The sequence below is a fragment of the Sarcophilus harrisii genome, chromosome 1, assembly GCF_902635505.1.
Source record: "Sarcophilus harrisii chromosome 1, mSarHar1.11, whole genome shotgun sequence".
NCBI classification, from domain to species: domain Eukaryota; kingdom Metazoa; phylum Chordata; class Mammalia; order Dasyuromorphia; family Dasyuridae; genus Sarcophilus; species Sarcophilus harrisii.
The window spans coordinates 227,142,111-227,160,083 of NC_045426.1; the positions used below are offsets into that span (position 1 = coordinate 227,142,111).

General features: G+C 35.0%; 1 non-coding gene across 1 annotated transcript; it reads left to right on the forward strand.

Moving 5' to 3' along the window:
* Positions 1–11,690: 11,690 nt before the first annotated feature.
* LOC111719308 lies at positions 11,691–11,798 on the forward strand. Its single transcript, XR_002769499.1, has one exon. It is a non-coding gene; the product is annotated as a U6 spliceosomal RNA (small nuclear RNA).
* Positions 11,799–17,973: the final 6,175 nt, after the last annotated feature.

Here is a 17,973-nt window from a genome sequence, read left to right on the forward strand (position 1 = left end):
GGACAGTGTTGGAAAGAAAATTTGTTAAGAGTTAAGGAAACAGAAGAAAGAAACAAAGAAATCACTAGCAATATTGGATGATTGGGCAAGCAAACATTCAAACCTTTTCATTTGGGGCCAGTAATGTATAATTTAGTTTTGTTGTAACCATCTCCACAGTGGTGTTTAGTTTATTCTCAGTAAAGGGGCCTTACCAGCACTCAGCTCATGGTACACATTAAAAAAGCCAAGAGTGGATTTAAACATTTAGAAATCTTTAGAAAGATTTAAGAGCACTGACAAAGACAAATGGTTGTATGATTTTTGCAAGTTTCATGCCTCTGGAATGAGGTCTGCTTTTAGAGTCGCTCCATGTTTCCCAAATGCCTTTTCACTATCTCTTAGAGAAAGCTTAAGAACAACAAAATGAGTAAGTTATCCAGCAAAAACCATTAAGTCACATCACAGCTCCCAAGACAGTCTCAAGAAAGTCTGGGATGTCACTTGTCACTTTCACAGAACAGATGGGGTTAATAGTACTATTAACTTGGAGAAGATTCTCTTAGGTTAATTAACACAGTATGATGCTAAACTGTGACTCGGATGTGCCATGATAAAGCCAGAGTTATGATTCTAGGTCCTAGAAACTCTAGAAAGAAAAGAGTATCTTGTGAGATTTGGGTTATTGTTTCTCCCATGTTTCCAAGTCTTAAAAATCACTTTCTCACAACAAGCTTGTTTTCCCCATTTAGAGTCAACAGTATTTAAAAAACAAATTGATATACTTTAGGCTAATCTAGAGATTCTCGTAAGTGTCAAAAATTACATACCCCAGCTTCCTTATTTTTCCAATTCCAAATGTAAAAGGGGGCAACTTGAAGACCTAAAGTCCTGAATTCAAATTCAACCTCAAACATTTTAGTAAATGTTTGGGCAAATCATTTAATCTCTCCATGCCTCAGTGTCCTCATCTGTAAAATGGGGATAATAATAGCCCCTACTTCCTCAGGTTGCTATGACAATAAAATGAGATAATATTTATAAAGTGGCTTATATAACACCAAAGTACTATATAAAAGCTAGCTATTATTCTTATTATAAAACAACCCCATCCAAAAAGTATTCAAATGAATCAACTTCAAAGTTTCCCCCCCCCCCCACCAAATTCCTAATAACCATTACAAAATGAAATAGCAAAACCTCTTGAGTTGTTCTCCTTTTGGGATAAAGGGTATTGTTTTTTGTCCTTTCTTGAAGGAGAAAGAAGTCATGGCAAAGGAAAACAGAGGGCTCATAGAGCTCCAGGAAATGCTTGCATAAAGCTTATTTATCTTTTAACTAACATTTGTTAACTGAGGATTAGTGGAACAGCCTCTTGTAATTATGGTTGTTGTTCCATTTGTGGCTATCTACATGAGACCAGTAAATCTTAAAATTACAGACTGACCACCCGGGAGAACTAAGGTTGAGTCAGCCACATCTCCATTGGGCACCACACTGGGATGATTACCCCAGAGAGGACATTTTAGCCAAAGAGAAAAAGGCCTATACTCACAGCTTGGGAGTCACTCTTGGCCCCATTGTGGTTGCAAGGTCAATAAAACCAGGGTGGCCCTTGACATCCTGCTTCCCATTTTAGTAGAATGGGAACCGGCTGGCTCAGATGGTCCCAGTTAAACAGTCTATCATCTTAATGCCCATCTTGGATTTCTCTTGGTTAGAAAGTCTAAAGAGCAGAGATATAGTAGAGTGAGGAGAGAGTAAGGTGATGAGGGGGAGAAAATGATATTTGGCCTGACAGTAAGTTTTGCAGTCCTTGCTCTAACTTGAGTGTCAACAGTCAAGGTTAAAGCCTTTGTAGACTTTCCATGTCACAGGGAGAGAGATATCATATCACCAGGTGATCATATCTCTGACTTTACCTGGAATTTTATCAGGTCTTAAATGAAAAGTTGCTTTAAAATGATGGATTGGGGGGGGGGGTGGCTAGGTGGTGCAGTGGATAGAGCACCAACCCTAAAATCAGGAGAACCTGAACTCAAATTTGGCTTCAGATATTTAACATTTCCTAGCTGGATGACCCTGGGCAAGTCACTTAATCCAATTACCTAAGCAAAAAAATAAATAAACTTTTTTTAAATGATAGATTTTTTTGCGTCTAATACTTCACTTGAAGTCTATACCTTGAATTAGGGAGTTCAGAAGATCATTGATCTAAAATAAAATGGACCTTAGAAGCCATCAGATCCAACCCCTTCACATTATGGGAAGGGAAACTGAGGCTGTGGAGGTTATTTGCCTTACCTAGAGTCACATAGATAGTTCCACTGGCAGAACTGTATTATTATCTTCTACACTATCCCAGAAATGATTATTACAGAAGTGTAAAAAACTTCCCTGGTCTGTGTCATGCATTGTAATTAGGATATTCACAAGGACAGAGATATTATTACTGTTGGCATTTTATATTTTCTGTCACATAGATACCAATTCTCTCTCTCTTTTTTTAATTAAAGCCTTTTATTTACAAAGCATATGCATGGGTAATTTTTCCAACATTGACCCTTGCAAAACCTTTTATTCCAAATTTCTCCCTCTTTCTCCCCACCCTCTTCCCTAGCTGTCAAGTAGTCCAATACATGTAAATATATTGAAATACATGTTAGATCCAATATGTATACATAGTTATACAGTTATCCTGTAGCACAATAAAAATCAGATCAAGAAGGAAAAAAAGAAAAACTGAGAAAGAAAACATAATGCAAGCAAATAACAACAGAAAGAGTGAGAATGCTATGCTGTGTTCCACGTTCCCATGGCTCTCTTCTGGGTGTAGATGGCTCTTTTCATTACTGCACAAGTGGAACTGGTTTGAATCATCTCAATGTTGAAGAGAGCCATGTCCATCAGAATTAATCGTATATTCTTGTTGCTGTGTATAATGATCTCCTGGTTCTGCTCCTTTCATTTAGCGTCAGTTCATGTAAGTCTCTCCAGGCCTCTCTGAAATCATCCTGCTGGTCGTTTCTTACAGAACAATAGTATTCCATAACATTCATATACCATAATTTATTCAGCCTTTCTCCAATTGATGGACATTCATTCAGTTTCCAGTTTCTTGCCATTACAAAGAGGGCTGCCACAAACATTTTTGCACATATGGGTTCTTTTCCCTCCTTTAAGATCTCTTTGGGATATAATCCCAGTAGAAACACTTCTGGGTCAAAGGGTATGCACAGTTCAATAACTTTTTGAGCATAGTTCCAAATTGCTCTCCAGAATGGTTGGATCCGTTCACAACTCCACTAACAATGTATATGTCCCAGTTTTCCCACATCCCCTCCAATATTCATCATTATCTTTTCCTGTCATCTTAGCCAATCTGACAGGATACCAATTCTCTTTCAAAGTAATTACTGTGACTGCATTGAGGAACATGCCTTCTAACATACTATTTCAAGACATTTCAAAATAATGAAATAAGCATTTAGAAGATAGGAATTACCTACAAATATATCATAATGGTCTATGAATAGCATGCTAAATTCAGGACTCTATCTTAACATAATAATGCCTTTTATTCTAGAGTTATGTTTTTATATATATATATATATATATATATATATATATATATGGAAATCATTTTAGAATTGTTGAATTCTATGGGCAGAAACCTTCCATTTTATTACTGTCACTGTTATCAAGGCCACTGTTTAAAACTTTTTTTTAACTTCATGAAATCACTCCTTCTAGACTTCCAATAGATTACAAGTTTCAATAGATGTGTAGTTATTTTTAGGCTCAAACCTCCAAGAAATGCTAAATCTATTAAGAGAAGAAGCAAGAACCATAAATAAAATAACAAAGTATTTAATTGGGACAGAATAGTCAAGTAGGTGTCAGGAACAAGTCAAGCAAGAGACTCATGCCCAGCCCACCCAAGGAATACAACCTCTCAGGACTGACATCCCAGTGGGAAAGGCATTAGGGTTCTTCCCTGAGCAAATCCCTAGAAAGCTCATGTTCCAAGATGAGGCAGAGTTTCAGAATCCTCAGTTTGAAACCTTACAGCAGTCCACTATGCCTCACTGCTTCCTACCTCTCCCTCCCACGACTCCATGGCATGGGAGTTCAGAAACTCCCTTAGAATTGTTACACCACATATCTCCTCTGCTACTGTTCAGCTTGGAAGAATACCATTTTGATGCCACTGAAAGATCTCATCTCCAGAACAGTGACCTGCTGAAGCTCTGTCTCATCTGAAAAGTATTATTTTCTTTGAGAGTTTTTAGAGGAAAACAGGTAAAACAGTGGATAGGATGCTACCTAGAGGCTAGAAAACCTGAGTTCAAATCATCCCTTAGACATTTGCTAACCTTTGTTTCAGTTTCTTCATCTTCAAAATAAGAATAACAATAGTTATAATAGTTAAGTAGCTCACTCCTTTGGAGTGAAAATACCTAAACCAATAAACCCCAAAGCTAGATAATACAATCTCAACTCTATTTTTAGTTAATCTTAAAATTTTCTGATGTACAAAAAGGCTACTTGAGCAACAGTAAGATTTTCTGACTTATCTTACTCTTTGGAAACTCCCTGTTCCTATTCCTAGATAAATTAGGGTCATTGAATTCCATTCCCCTGTCCTTAACCTTAACTAAGTGTGCCCCTCTGTGATATGATCAGCCCCTCTTGCTAAGTCTTTCTGATACTAGAAATACAAATGCAAAAACTGTTTCATATTTGTCTTCTCAATTCCCATAATGCCCAGCTTCAACTTCCAGATAGTACCTGGCTATGCAAATTGCTGGTGAAATTTCAGTAAACTTTAGAAGAGTATTAAGGGAGAGAGATAGAGACAGGGATAGAGTCAGTGACAGAAACAAGAAAGAGTTGGTGGCCTCTGCAAGCATTATAGCAAATCCCACACCACAGCTAGGTGGTGCAATAGATAGATCATTGGGCTTTGAAACAAGAAGACTGGTCTTCAAGAGTTCAAATCTCTCAGTACTTACTAGCTGGGCAAGTCACTCAACCCTGTTGACCTCAGTTTCCTCATCTGTAAAATAAGCTAGAGGAGGAAATAGCAAGCCACTCTAGTATATTAGCCAAGAAAACCCCAATGGGATAACCAGAGTTGTGCACAACTGAACAAAAATAAAAAGAGAAAAAGAAACAATGAGACAGAGACAAAAAGCTGGTGGCTTTTGCCGGCATTTCAGCAAAGCCCACAACACTCCCTTAACACTGACACTAATGAACACTGTACCTCTGGAGCATTCACAGAAAGGGATATTGCCAGTCAATTTAAGATTGATCAGTTATCCTTTTTCCAGATGCTTGGTCTTATCTGCCAATCAGTAAGCTCCTCTTTCTAATTCTTTAGGGCTGTTCATTTTGATGTGGCCACAAAAAAAGAAAAAAAAGACTGGAAAGTTTTAGGTAATTCCTCTCTCTCTCCAGGGCTCAAAATACTTTGCAACTATGATTATCTTAATCCTCAGAGCATCCCTAGGGAATGTATTTTACTCATAGGACTATAGGCAATGAAGCTGGACAGGACCTTGGTGATCAGCAGGCCCAATATATGACAAAACCAAGACCAGCCCAGCTAAGGCATTAATGATATTAGTTCTTAATGAATGTCTTTTAAAAGCAGCTGCTCATCTTTCCACAACACTTTCTTAAAATTTGCAAAACTCCTTACATATATAATCTCATTTGTTCCTCACAACAGTCTAGTGTGCTAGATTCTATTATGTCTATTTTAAAAATAAGGAAACCAAAGTGAAGGGAAATGATTTGACCAGAATCACACCCCTAGTAAGATATCTAGTATGAGTTGAACTCGGGTCTATCCAGACAGCAGATCCAATGTTATGGCCACTATATTCCTAAATATTTATTAACTTTCAATTTAAATTTAAAAAAAAAGGTTTGGAATAGACAAGTTCAAAATCTCTCACACTTCTGGCAATTTATAAATACCTAACTTAAAACAAGTAGAACTTAAGGGATTTATCCAAAACCATTCAGATGACAGATATATCCTTTCTTCTCTTTTGCCAACTCATGTCTGACTCCCTCTGTGGGTAAAAAGTCCCATGAGCAGTGTAGGCCTGAGAATGACATATCCAGCTCTAAAGAAAAAGAAAAAAATGGGCCCAGAAAGTCATCAAGAAAACTACCCCAATGAGTGCTCCTTTATACACATAAACACTAAGAAAATTCTAAATTGGGGTTTTCTACACTTGCTAACTGTGAAAAACAAACTCCTTGGGGAGTAGGGGGTTAGGGGGAGCCAATGATAGAAAGCCTTGCAGAAGGGAGTTAAATTACAGTTGCTTTAGGAACTGGGTGGGAGGGCTAGAAGGATGGAAGGAGGAGGCATTCACTCCCTCCCCACCCTGGTGGGTCAGCTTTTGATTGTTTACAGCAAAAATGCCCCAAGGGAGCTTCTCTTTTGTTCTAGGACTTGAGTGCTTTTCAGACATTAACTTATTGATCCATACAACATGCCCCCCAACCCCTACCCCCTGGGAGGTACAGGCTAGGATGGTGGTCTCTCTATGGGAGGAGAAATCCATTCTGAAAGAAGGTCCCAGACTTGCCAGAGTCTATAGGAGAATTGTGAGCAATACCTAGGTTTATTTAGAGTCTGGGCCTAATCTGTAACATTAGCTGTCAGATTTTATGTCGTTCTTTTTCAGCAGTACATTCACACACTTACAGCATTTAGGTACTATACCTTCCCTCCCCTTCCAAGAATGCATCAAAGGTCCAGAGAACACACAAAACTTGCTAAATTTTACTCAGTTGTCCTCTTCTCAGGATGGACCACCTCATCTTCATCCCTTAAAATAACTTTTTTTGGTCTTCTATATTCATAATGGCCCTCCGTAGTTCACACTTCTGTCCCCCACCGCTGTTTCATTTCCACTTTATGGCTGGATTCACATGCCCCTGACTTCTGTGGAGAGAAGGCTGTTGGAAACTCAGACTCCCCTTAGAGGGGCCTGGTGCCAAACCGTCTGGGGCCCCCTCCCTGGGGAAACAGGAAGCATAGCCAACCTTGTCACAGTGCCCTAAAGTAGGATTGATAGCCCTGGTAAACTGATCCTTGCTAATGTAACTATAGGTGCTATTTTATATAAATACATCCATGTAGAGTTTTACCATCAATGGGGAGGTGGGTAGGAGGGGAGTCAGCAGAATAATGAGAGAATCAAATGAACGGATAGATGAAAAGTGCCCTATAAATCTTAAAGCACCACATAAAAGTTATTATTATAATAATACCACCACTACTAGTTCTACTAGTGGTAGTGGTGGTAGTAGTAACAATAATAATGCTATTCACCTCCATCCCAATCTGCAACAATGATCTGTTTACATGTGTTAACTCCATTCTTGGGGGAGGGGGTATCTAGGAGTGTTTTAAGTGTCTGTTGTAATGACAAATAAGGGGCTTGAAAAGCCTTCTTTTTTCTTCATTCATCATTTTATATAATGTACATATCATATCCCCTGTTACTCTTTCTTTTGCCAAATTAAACAGCCCTAGTCTTTCTAATCTCTTCTCAGACAGAGGCCCCAGAAATAAATCTAGTTATTCTGGATACCCTTCTCTGGACTAGTATTCCTGAAGAGTTCAGCAGAGAGCACATTATAAAATACACAACAGATAATAGTATAAGTAGCTGTCACAAAGTATGTTATAAAATGCAGATGTTGTCCAGACAATGTGACTATTATAAGACTTAAACTGCAAATTAACCATTTTGCTAAAAGGGAAAAAGACAATTTTTTTTTTCATCTTTATCCTTCCCATGTTTTTTTCTTTTGTCTTTGTTGCTTTTGAATGGTAAAATTTAAGGTAGGATGGGGTAAAATTAGAGAAAATGAACTCGTCTCTTTTGTACCAGCTTCTCTTTGCCTGTAAATAATAATTTAAATCACATTAAGTTTCTTGATCCAAGTTTTAAAGAAATGTAAATAGACCTCATAACTTCAATTAAATAGGACAAATGTATTTTTAAAGTATAAGAAAGGGTCTAGACCTTGTGATTTCATTATTACAGGAAACTCCCAGATGAAGATTATCCTTCCAACAATGCAGGACTGCACCTTCTCTGCAATTTAGAGCCCTAATTGCCTGGAACACCGAAAAGTTGAGTGATTTTCCCAATTTCACACAGCCAAGAGGTGTCAGAGACAAAATTTGACCCTAGAACTTCTTGACTCTCTAATTCACTCTGCCATGCTATCTCATTTTTTAAATAATGGAATATACATGTCTTGGTACTATTTAAACAGACATTATTCAACGGCAGCTGGTGCCAAAGTGGATAAAATGGTAGGCCTGGAGTCAGTAAAAACTAAGTTCAAATCTAGCTTCAGATACTATTAGATGTGTTGCCTTAGACAAGTCACTAAATTTCTGTTAGCCTCAGTTTCCTCAACTATAAAATGGGAATAATAATAGAGCATATCTCACAGGGTTGTTGTGAAAAATTAAAACATGCTTTAAAAGGTGCTTAGCACAGTGCCTAGCACATAGTAGGTACAATATGAAGGATTCCCTTCATTTATTTCTCATACAACTTCTTCCTCCAACGCAGCTGATATTGATAATGCACATCACAGACTTATTTTAATACTTTTAACAAGTAGTTATATCACCTGAAGCTCTGCCTACAGAAAGAAGGAATAATGCTCTCAAATTAGATGATATTTGTAAAATGCTTAGCACAGTTCCTGGCACATAGTTAGTGCAATATAAACACTTATTCTCTCCCTTTGTATATATGCTGAGAATATATAGCCTATGTTCTAAGATAAATGAAAATTTCCTACAAATATTTGATCCTGCTAACATTGTATGATCATCAAATGTACACAAAGGAAAACAGATTTACAAAGAAAGTCTTTTGGATCATCAAGGAAATGAAACAATACTTCTTTTTTATCCTTCCTTTTCTATTAACCACCTTCCAAAATAAAAATCAATTCCAAGTGTAAGGAAATGTCAGAAAATGGAAATGTTGGGACCAATTTTCCTTTTGGAGTTTTTAGGTCATAAACAGATGCCCATGAAGAATGAGCTATGAATAATGAACTTACACAAACAGAATTAGTGTTTTGGAGAATGGCTGAATACCTTGGCCAACCCAATTCTCTGATCCCTCCCCAAATGCTAAATTAAAAAAAAAAAAAAAAAAAAAAAAAAAAAAAAAAAAAAAAAAAAAAAAAAAAAAAAAAAAAAAAAAAGCAACTTTGATTCCACGGACAAGGATATTACTAGAAATGATTTCAGTTGGGTGCAAATTTAGCCAATGACCCATAACCCAACTCTTAAGAGGAAAAGGAAACTATTTGAGAAGATAAAAGAGTTAGAATATGAAGAACATTTCTGGAGTTAACTAAGAGAAAAGAAACAGTGGCAAGGTGAAGGGCAAAGAATTGAATAAAGCAGAAAGCTGCTCTGGGAACCTTTAGGACCATAACCCAAGAGTATACAGGCATTCGAGGAAGATAGGTAGCAAGGTATAGGAACTGACGTTAAGAAGATCTAAGTTCAAATGTGTCTGACATTTACTGACTATGTGACTTTGGGTAAGTGCCTTAACATCTTCTTACCTTAGTTTTCTTACATACAAAATGGAGATATAATAGAACCTACCTTACAAGACTGTAGTAAGGATCAAATAAGTTAACACATAAAAAGCATTTTGTAAAACTTAAAGCACAATGTAAGTATTAATTGTTACTGTTAGAATTTGCTAGGGAGTAAGATACCCTAAGCATTCTTTGCTTACTGACATGAGCCCCTCTGGTAGGATCTAGGGTCTTAAAATGTTGATTGACTTAAGATAGGGTGGTCTTGTCCACTCCTTTAGGGAAATTGTCCCCTTTCTCTAAAATCAGATGTGGCCACCTGGCTTCAACTGGGAAGATGATAGTTGGTAGAAGTTGTACAAACCTTCTCTTTCATAAAGGCAACTACAAAGACTCATCAACTTTGAGCAACAGCAGTCAGGACAGCAAGGGTTAATCTGTAATTTGTGGTGATATAATAGTTAAGTGGCAAATATTTAAGAGTCAAGGACAGGTGCAGAAATAATGAAATACATGGGACTACTGTCAGTGTGAAGGAGGGAAGCCAAAGCCAAAGAAAAGGTATAGTAATGGTAAACGTCCTCTACAAAGGGCATTCTATGTACAGAATCCTATATGGATAATTCTCTATATATAAAGGAATGAACAGGTAGGGAGTGAAGGGGGAAGAGAGGAGAAGAAGGAGGATGGAGGAGAGGGAGAGAGGAAACTTGGAAAAAGCAAGGAGCACAACAGAAGAAACAGAGCATGGTAAATTGTGAAATTCTAATTTTCTTGAAATCTCCACCGGCAATCCCAGCTGGGAATAAAAATAACGCCCACCTCAGAGAATTATAATATAAAGCAAAGAGATCATTTTTGTAAACCCTTGTTTGCATGAAATGGATTGAAGCACTTCCAGTGGAAATGGACAGGTGCTCTTACTGGGTACATACGCTCTATCCTCTCCTCAAAGAATATTTATGACATAGAAGCTCCTGATTGGTCCTTTGTTCTCTTATGATAAGAGTTATGTGGAAGATGATTGGCTACTGAGCCAGAAAGAGCCACCTACCTGCAGATTATAAGAGCAGGTAAGGAGGAATTGACTGCCTATTTTACAAATAAAAAACTGAAATTCACTGATGTTAAATTACATGCCCAATATCATGCAAGAAGTGTTAAATTGAGACAATTCAGATCTTACTAATTCTAAATCTAAGTGCAAGTACATTTCATAAATGAATTCCAAGTATGGGCCTTGTGTTTATTAACACAAAAAGGGAAATGAAAAGCTAATGGTACCACATTGGAGATGATGTGGTATAGTAGAGAGAACTCTGGGTACTGGAGTCAAGAAAATCTGGGTTCAAATTCTATTTTATATACTTACTAATTGTATGATCTTGGATAACTCATTTAACTTTTCCTGGATATCAGCTTCCTCATATATAAAATGAGTATATTAAAGTTGATCTGTAGGGTTTTTTTCCAATTCTAAATTTATTATCCCATAAAAAAATCCATATTTCAGTTAAAAGAAATGTAATATATGGGAAGAGGAATAATATAAAATATGGCTAGGTAGATTGGACCAAGAGAGTAGATAGTTTTGAATCTAAGACCATGGAATTTTTATTTTATTCTAGAAATAATAGGGAGCTAGTAAAGACTTTTGAATAGAGGAGTCATATAGTCTGTGCCTTAAAAAGATATTTTGGCAGCTGTGTAAAGGTTAGATCAAAAGGAGAAAGACCTGGAAGCAGAGAGACCACTTAGGGATCTGTTACAATAGACTATGGCAAGAGAGAATGAGAGTCTCAATTAAAGTGATGGTTGTATAAGTAGAGTGAAAAGTACAGGTGTGAATGTGGAATTGATTTGGAAACTAGTTATAGTGGTTTAAAAAAAGAAAGAATTGAGAGTGATTTCAACATAACAAACTTAGATGGCTTAGAGGATTGTAAAGACCCTAATAGGAAAAAAAAGTTTCGAAAAGTAAGGCTTTTAGCGGAGGTAGAGGATAAATTCCATTTTGGTGATAGGACAGCTAGATTGAGATGTTCAGTAGACAGGTAAGGATGTGGGACCAGAGTTACAAAAAAAGATCAAGAGTACTCATTTTGGCAATATACATATACTAAAACTGGAACAAAGCAGAAAAATTAGCTTGGTCCCTGTAAAAAGATGACCTGCAAATTCATGAAATATTTCAAATTTTTTAATCTTTTGTGTTACAGCCAAAGCAGTCCTTTGGGCAAATTTATGTCTCTTAAAGACTTTCATCAATAAAAGAGAAAAGGATGAAAAGAATTGGGCAAATAGTATTTTTAAAAATCCAAAAGAAAACAATGAATAAAAAATGCTAAAATAGATATTTTGAAATTCAAAGAAAAATGAAATTCAAAAAGAACTAAAATTATGAACTGATTTTAAAAAAACACAAATAAAACCAACAGACTTAGCAAATTTTCTATTAAAAACCAAAAGAATAATGGACAAATAAAATTTGCAGTGGGTGAATAGTAAATAAAGGAAATTATTAGAAACTACTTTGCCTTTGCCAACAAAACCAACAACTTTGGAAATAGATGAATACTAACAAAGAAATAAAAATACTCAAATTTACATAACAGGAAATATAAATTTTAAATAAAACTATTTATTGGGGGGGGGGAAGTGAATAAGCAATAAATGAACTGCCAAAGGGGAAAAAACAGGTCTAAGTGAATTTGAAAGCAAATTTTATAAAACAAATCATTCTAATATTTTATAAATTGTTTGCAAAAATATAAAGGTAGAATCCTATAAAAGTCCTGTGATATATTTTTGATGCTCAAACCAAGGGAAAATAAAATAGAGAAAGAAAAGTATAGATCAGTAGGTCTAACACACATCTAAACAAAAATATTGAATACTAGCAAAAAGTTTATAGCACCATATTTAAGAAATTATATAAGTTGCTCAGTTGGATTTATTCCATGAATACAAGATTGATTCAATATTAAGAAAACTACAGACATCATAGTGAACTCACTATCTTTCCCCAAGTTCTCCATCTTCTGAACATTTGTGTTATTGTGTGCCATCATTCTTTCAGTCATCTAGACTCACAATCCAGATGTAATTCTTCATCCTTACTCTTACTCTTTCCCCATATTAAATCTGTTGTCTAGTCTTATCAATTCTGCCATTGTTTTATCTCCTAGATGCCTCACTTTCTCTCCTGTTACTATTACTATTCTAGTAAAGACCTCATCACTTTGTGCCTAAACTATAGCAAGAAGTTGTTGATTGGTCTTCCTGACTCAAGTCTTTCCCAACTCCAGGACATCTTCCTCTCAGTTATTAAATTAATCTACCTAAAGTGTATTTTTGCCCTTTATACCTACCTATTCAATAAATTCTATTAGCTCCCTATTTACTTCAGGATCAAATACAAAATATTCTGTAATTCAAAGTCCTTTATAATTTGGTCCCCTCCTGACTTTGCAGATATTTCTTGAGTGTGCAATTTCACTGGCTCAACCTAGCTATCCTGTCACCAAAATGGAATTCATCCTCTACCTCCCCTAAAATTCCTAATCCTTGAAACTTTTTTTCCTGTTGGGGGACATTACATTTCTCTAAGTCATCTAAGTTTGTTATGTTGAAATCACTCTCAATTTTATCTTCTCTCAAATCATCATAACTAATTGTTTCCAAATCAATTCTATGTTCTTATCTCTGGCACCTATAATTTTCACTCTATTTATACGTCACCTTAATTCTTGCTTTCTCTCTTTCTTGCTACAATCTATTCCAGGTATAGAATTCTTTCTTTTCTCCTGGATTCTTTGATTTCTCTCATCTCAATTAAAATCACCAATATTAGTATCTTCCTTCTGTTGATTATCTCCAATTTATTTCAGTATTTATCATGTTTGCAAGTAGTTTTTTTGTATGCTATCTTCCCCACTAGAATGTAAGCCCCTTAAGAGCAGGAATTATTTTACTTTGTTTGCTTGGTTGCTGTTCTTATTGTTTTGGTATTCCCTAGAATTTAGCACAATGTCACTTAATAAGTTGACTTAATATGTTGACTAACTGATCATCTTTTGGATGAAGTTGTAGATAGAACACCTCAGAAGGGCCACTGGCAAAAATAAAGTCAATATCTGCTCCAGAATCCAAACCCCCATCACATCATAGAAGTATATTAAATTAATTATTGACACCTATTTGAATTACTACTATTAAGTAGCAAAAGTATTTTCACATGGAAATGAGCAGGACCAGGAGATCATTAAATACTTCAACAACAATACTATACTACATCAATTCTGATGGACATGGCTCTCTTCAACAATGAGATGAACCAAATCAGTTCCATTTGTTCAATAATGAATAGATCCAGCTACACCCAGCAAAAGAACTCTGGGAAATGAGAGTGAACCACTACATAGCATTTCCAATCCCTCTGTTTTGCCCACTTGCATTTTTGATTTCCTTCACAGGTTAATTTTACATTATTTCAAAGTCCGATTCTTCTTGTGAAGCAAAATAACTGTATGGATATATATACATATGTTGTATTTAACAAATACTTTAACATATTTAACATGTATTGGTCTACCTACCATCTGAGGGGAAGGGTGAGGAGAAGTAGAGGAAAAATTGGAACAGTAGGTTTTGCAAGGGTCAATGCTGAAAAATTACCCATCCATATATCTTGTAAATAAAAAGCTATAATAAACAAACAAATAAATAAAGGGGAAGAAACATTTTTTTTGAAAAAAAAAGTATTTTCACATGAATTTTAATGAAACTTAGCAAGATTAAAATTAATGTTTACAGTTTCTGTGGGTATACAGGACCATATTAGGCTCCCCTTTTTCCTTTCTACAATGGGAAACCTGATCTCCTTGCCATTTTTGCCAAAGAAAAAAATATCAGTTCTAAGATTCAATTTAAAAACAAAGGAGTTCCATAAGTTCTTGATCTAAAGAAAATAAAGGTAAGTTTCTGTAATATATCACCATATTTTTGGTAACTATCCTTAATTCAAACTTAAAATTTTGCTAAATTGGGGCAGCTTGGTGGCACAATGGATACCACCAGCCCTGAAGAAAGGAGGACTTGAGTTCAAATTTGGCCTCAGACACTTAATACTTCCTAACTGTGTGATCATGGGCAAGTCACTTAACTCCAATTGCCTCAGGGGGGAAAAATACTTTGTCAAATTTACTCTTTTTTTGAACAATTGACTAAATTAAATAAGAATACTTACTATTTCTGAAATAACAACAAATAAAAAATTTTAAAACTTTATTTATATAAGCCATTCTTTATTGATAAATGGTCAAAGGATATGAACAGATAATTTCCAGAAAAAAGAAATTAAAGCTATTTCTAGTCATATGAAAAAAATGCTCTAAATCACTATTGATTAAAGAAATGCAAATTAAGAGAACTCTGAGTACTACCTTACACCTATCAGATTGGCTAAGATGACAGAAAAAAGATAATGATAAATGTTGTAAGGAAGACTGAGACACTAATATATTGTTGGTGGAATTGTGAACTGATCCAACCATTCTGGAGAGCAATTTCAAACTATGCCAAAAGAACTATCCAACTGTGCATACCCTTTGATCCAGCAGTGTCTCCACTTGGTCTGTATCCCAAAGAAATCATAAAAAAGGAAAAAAAGACCTATATGTACAAAAAATGTTTGTAGCAGCCCTTTTTTATAGTAGCAAAGAAGTGGAAACTGAGTGGATGCCCATCAGCTGGGAAATGGTTGAATAAGTTATGGTATATGAAAGTAATGGAATATAATTGTTCTATAAGAAATGATCAGCAGGATGATTTCAGAAAGGCCTGGAGAGACTTACATAAACTGATGCTAAGTAAAGTGAATAGAACCAAGAGAATATTGTACAGCATTATACAGTGATGATTAACTGTGATGGACTTAGCTTTTTTCAATAATGAAGTAATTTAGGCCAATTCCAACAGATTTGTGATGGAGAGAGCCATTTGCATCCAGAAAAAAGACTGTGGGGACTGAATGTGTGTCAAAACAGTCATTTTACCTTTTTTGTTGTTGTTTTTGTTTGCTTGCTTGTTTCATATCTTATATTTTTATCTGATTTTTCTTGTACAGCATGATAAAAGTGGAAATATGTTTAGAAGAATTGCACATATTTAATCTGTGATTACTAGGAGAGGGGATGGGAGAGAGGGAGAAAAAATTAGAACACAAAGTTTTGCAAGGGTGAATGCTGAAAACTTTGAATGTATTTTGAAAAAAAAGCTATTATTAAAATTTTTTAAACTTTATTCATTATATTTCAGGATTTTCATTTTTTTATAGAGAAAAAACCAACTCAATAATAAATCAATTATATGTTTTTTATGATTTCTTTTATCTGTTGTTCTGTTAAGAATTCTCTTCCTATAGTTGTAAAAAATTCTTACATCCATTTTCTTATCTTATTTTAAGTGATATAATCTATATTTGTCAACTATCCACTTAGAATTTACTGTGGTAAAAAGTATAACATGCTAATCTAAACTAATGCTGTGATTGTTATAAACATTAATAACAAAATCATAAAAATCATATGATTACATATCAATAAGTACAAATAAAGCTAATCATGGAATAAAGTAAACAAACAAAATTCAGACTTAATCAAACATGGTAGACAGTGTTTAGTAAACCCAGGTACTAGGATAAGGGGTCCCTAATTTTCAAAAACTGATGGGAAAAATAGAAAAACAGTCTGACAGAAATTCAAATATAAATCAACACCTTTTATCATACAGCACAATAAGCTCTAAATGGATATGTGATCTAAATATAAAACAACATATCATTTTTAAAATAGAAGAAAACAGAAGGAGTTACCTTGTTTAATTATAAGAAAGGAATACTTAGTTATGTGAGCGATAGAGGTAACCCTACTTAATAAAATGGACAATTTCATTAAGATTAAATTTAAAGGATTTTGCATGAACAAAAATAGCTAAAATCAAAAGAGAATCCACTAGTTGAGAGGGAATAAACTTTCCAGCAAATATCTCTGTTAAAGGTCAAATAGCCAAAATATATGAGGAACTATTACAAATATATCAGAATTCACTCCCAAAAGATTTTTAAAGAATGCATAAAACAGGTGGTTTTCAAAAAAGAAATTTAAACAATCAACAACCATATGAAAATGCACCAAATAACTAATATCTTCAGTCTGGCAAAAATAACAAAATAATATTAAATGTTTGAGGAGCTGAAGGAAGACAAGCATAGTAATATACTGTTGGTAGGAATATGGATTGCTTGAACTATTCTAGAAAGCAATTTGGTAAAGAAGGGGCTAAAATGTGAAATATATCCTTTGACTATATAATATTGATAATACCAATATAACCATGAAGCAAATAATACTCCAAGGTAATCAAAGACAGAGATAAAGGTCCCTCTGACTCTTGATACTATGATACATACATATACATGTATATTTGAGTGTCTATAAAATAATGTTTATATAGCATTTACAATGTATCAGATTCTGTGCTAAGGGCTCTACAAATATTACCTCATTTCATCCTTACAACAACCCTGGAAGGTAACTGCTATTGTTATCTGTATTTTGTAGATAAAGAAACTAACACAAATAGAGATTAAGTGATTTGTCCAGTATTAAAGAGATATTAAGTATCTAAGGCCAAATTTGAACTCAGGTATTCCTGACTCCAGACCCAGAGCTCATCCTTTGTGCTACCTAGCCACCCTAATATAGAAAAATACTTATGGTAGCACTTTTTACATTAGATGGAAGGGAAATTGGAAGGAAAATATGTGCCATAAATTTGGGAATGACTTAACAAACTGTAGTACATGAACGTAATGTTTACATTATATCATATAAGCAATAAATTTGGAAAAACAGAGAAGAGCCATGTCAATTAACACAAAGTAAAATAAGCAGAACAATTATTTAGGGGAACAATTTATGCAATGACCACAATAGCATCATAGAAGATAGCATTGAAAAGACTTTAACCTTCTGATTAGTGTAGTCAAAACAAAAAAACATGACTTCATAGCATACCTCCTGATTCTCAGCAGAGGATGATCGATTTAGAAGCTGAATGAATTTTAAAATGCTGTCAATGGGTTAACTTGTTTTGCTGGACCAGACTTATGCATTACAAGAGAGGGTTCTATCAGCAATGAGGCAAGGGAAGAGTCATTGGAAATTCACTTCTTTGTTCTGATTTTTTCTTTTGCCTTTGTGTATCCATGAACTAGCACAATGCTTTGTATGCATCAGGATCTTACTGAATGGTTGTAGAATTGAAATGAACACTTTTCAACTCAGAGGAGTTGAGGAATAAAGAGGGTAAGTG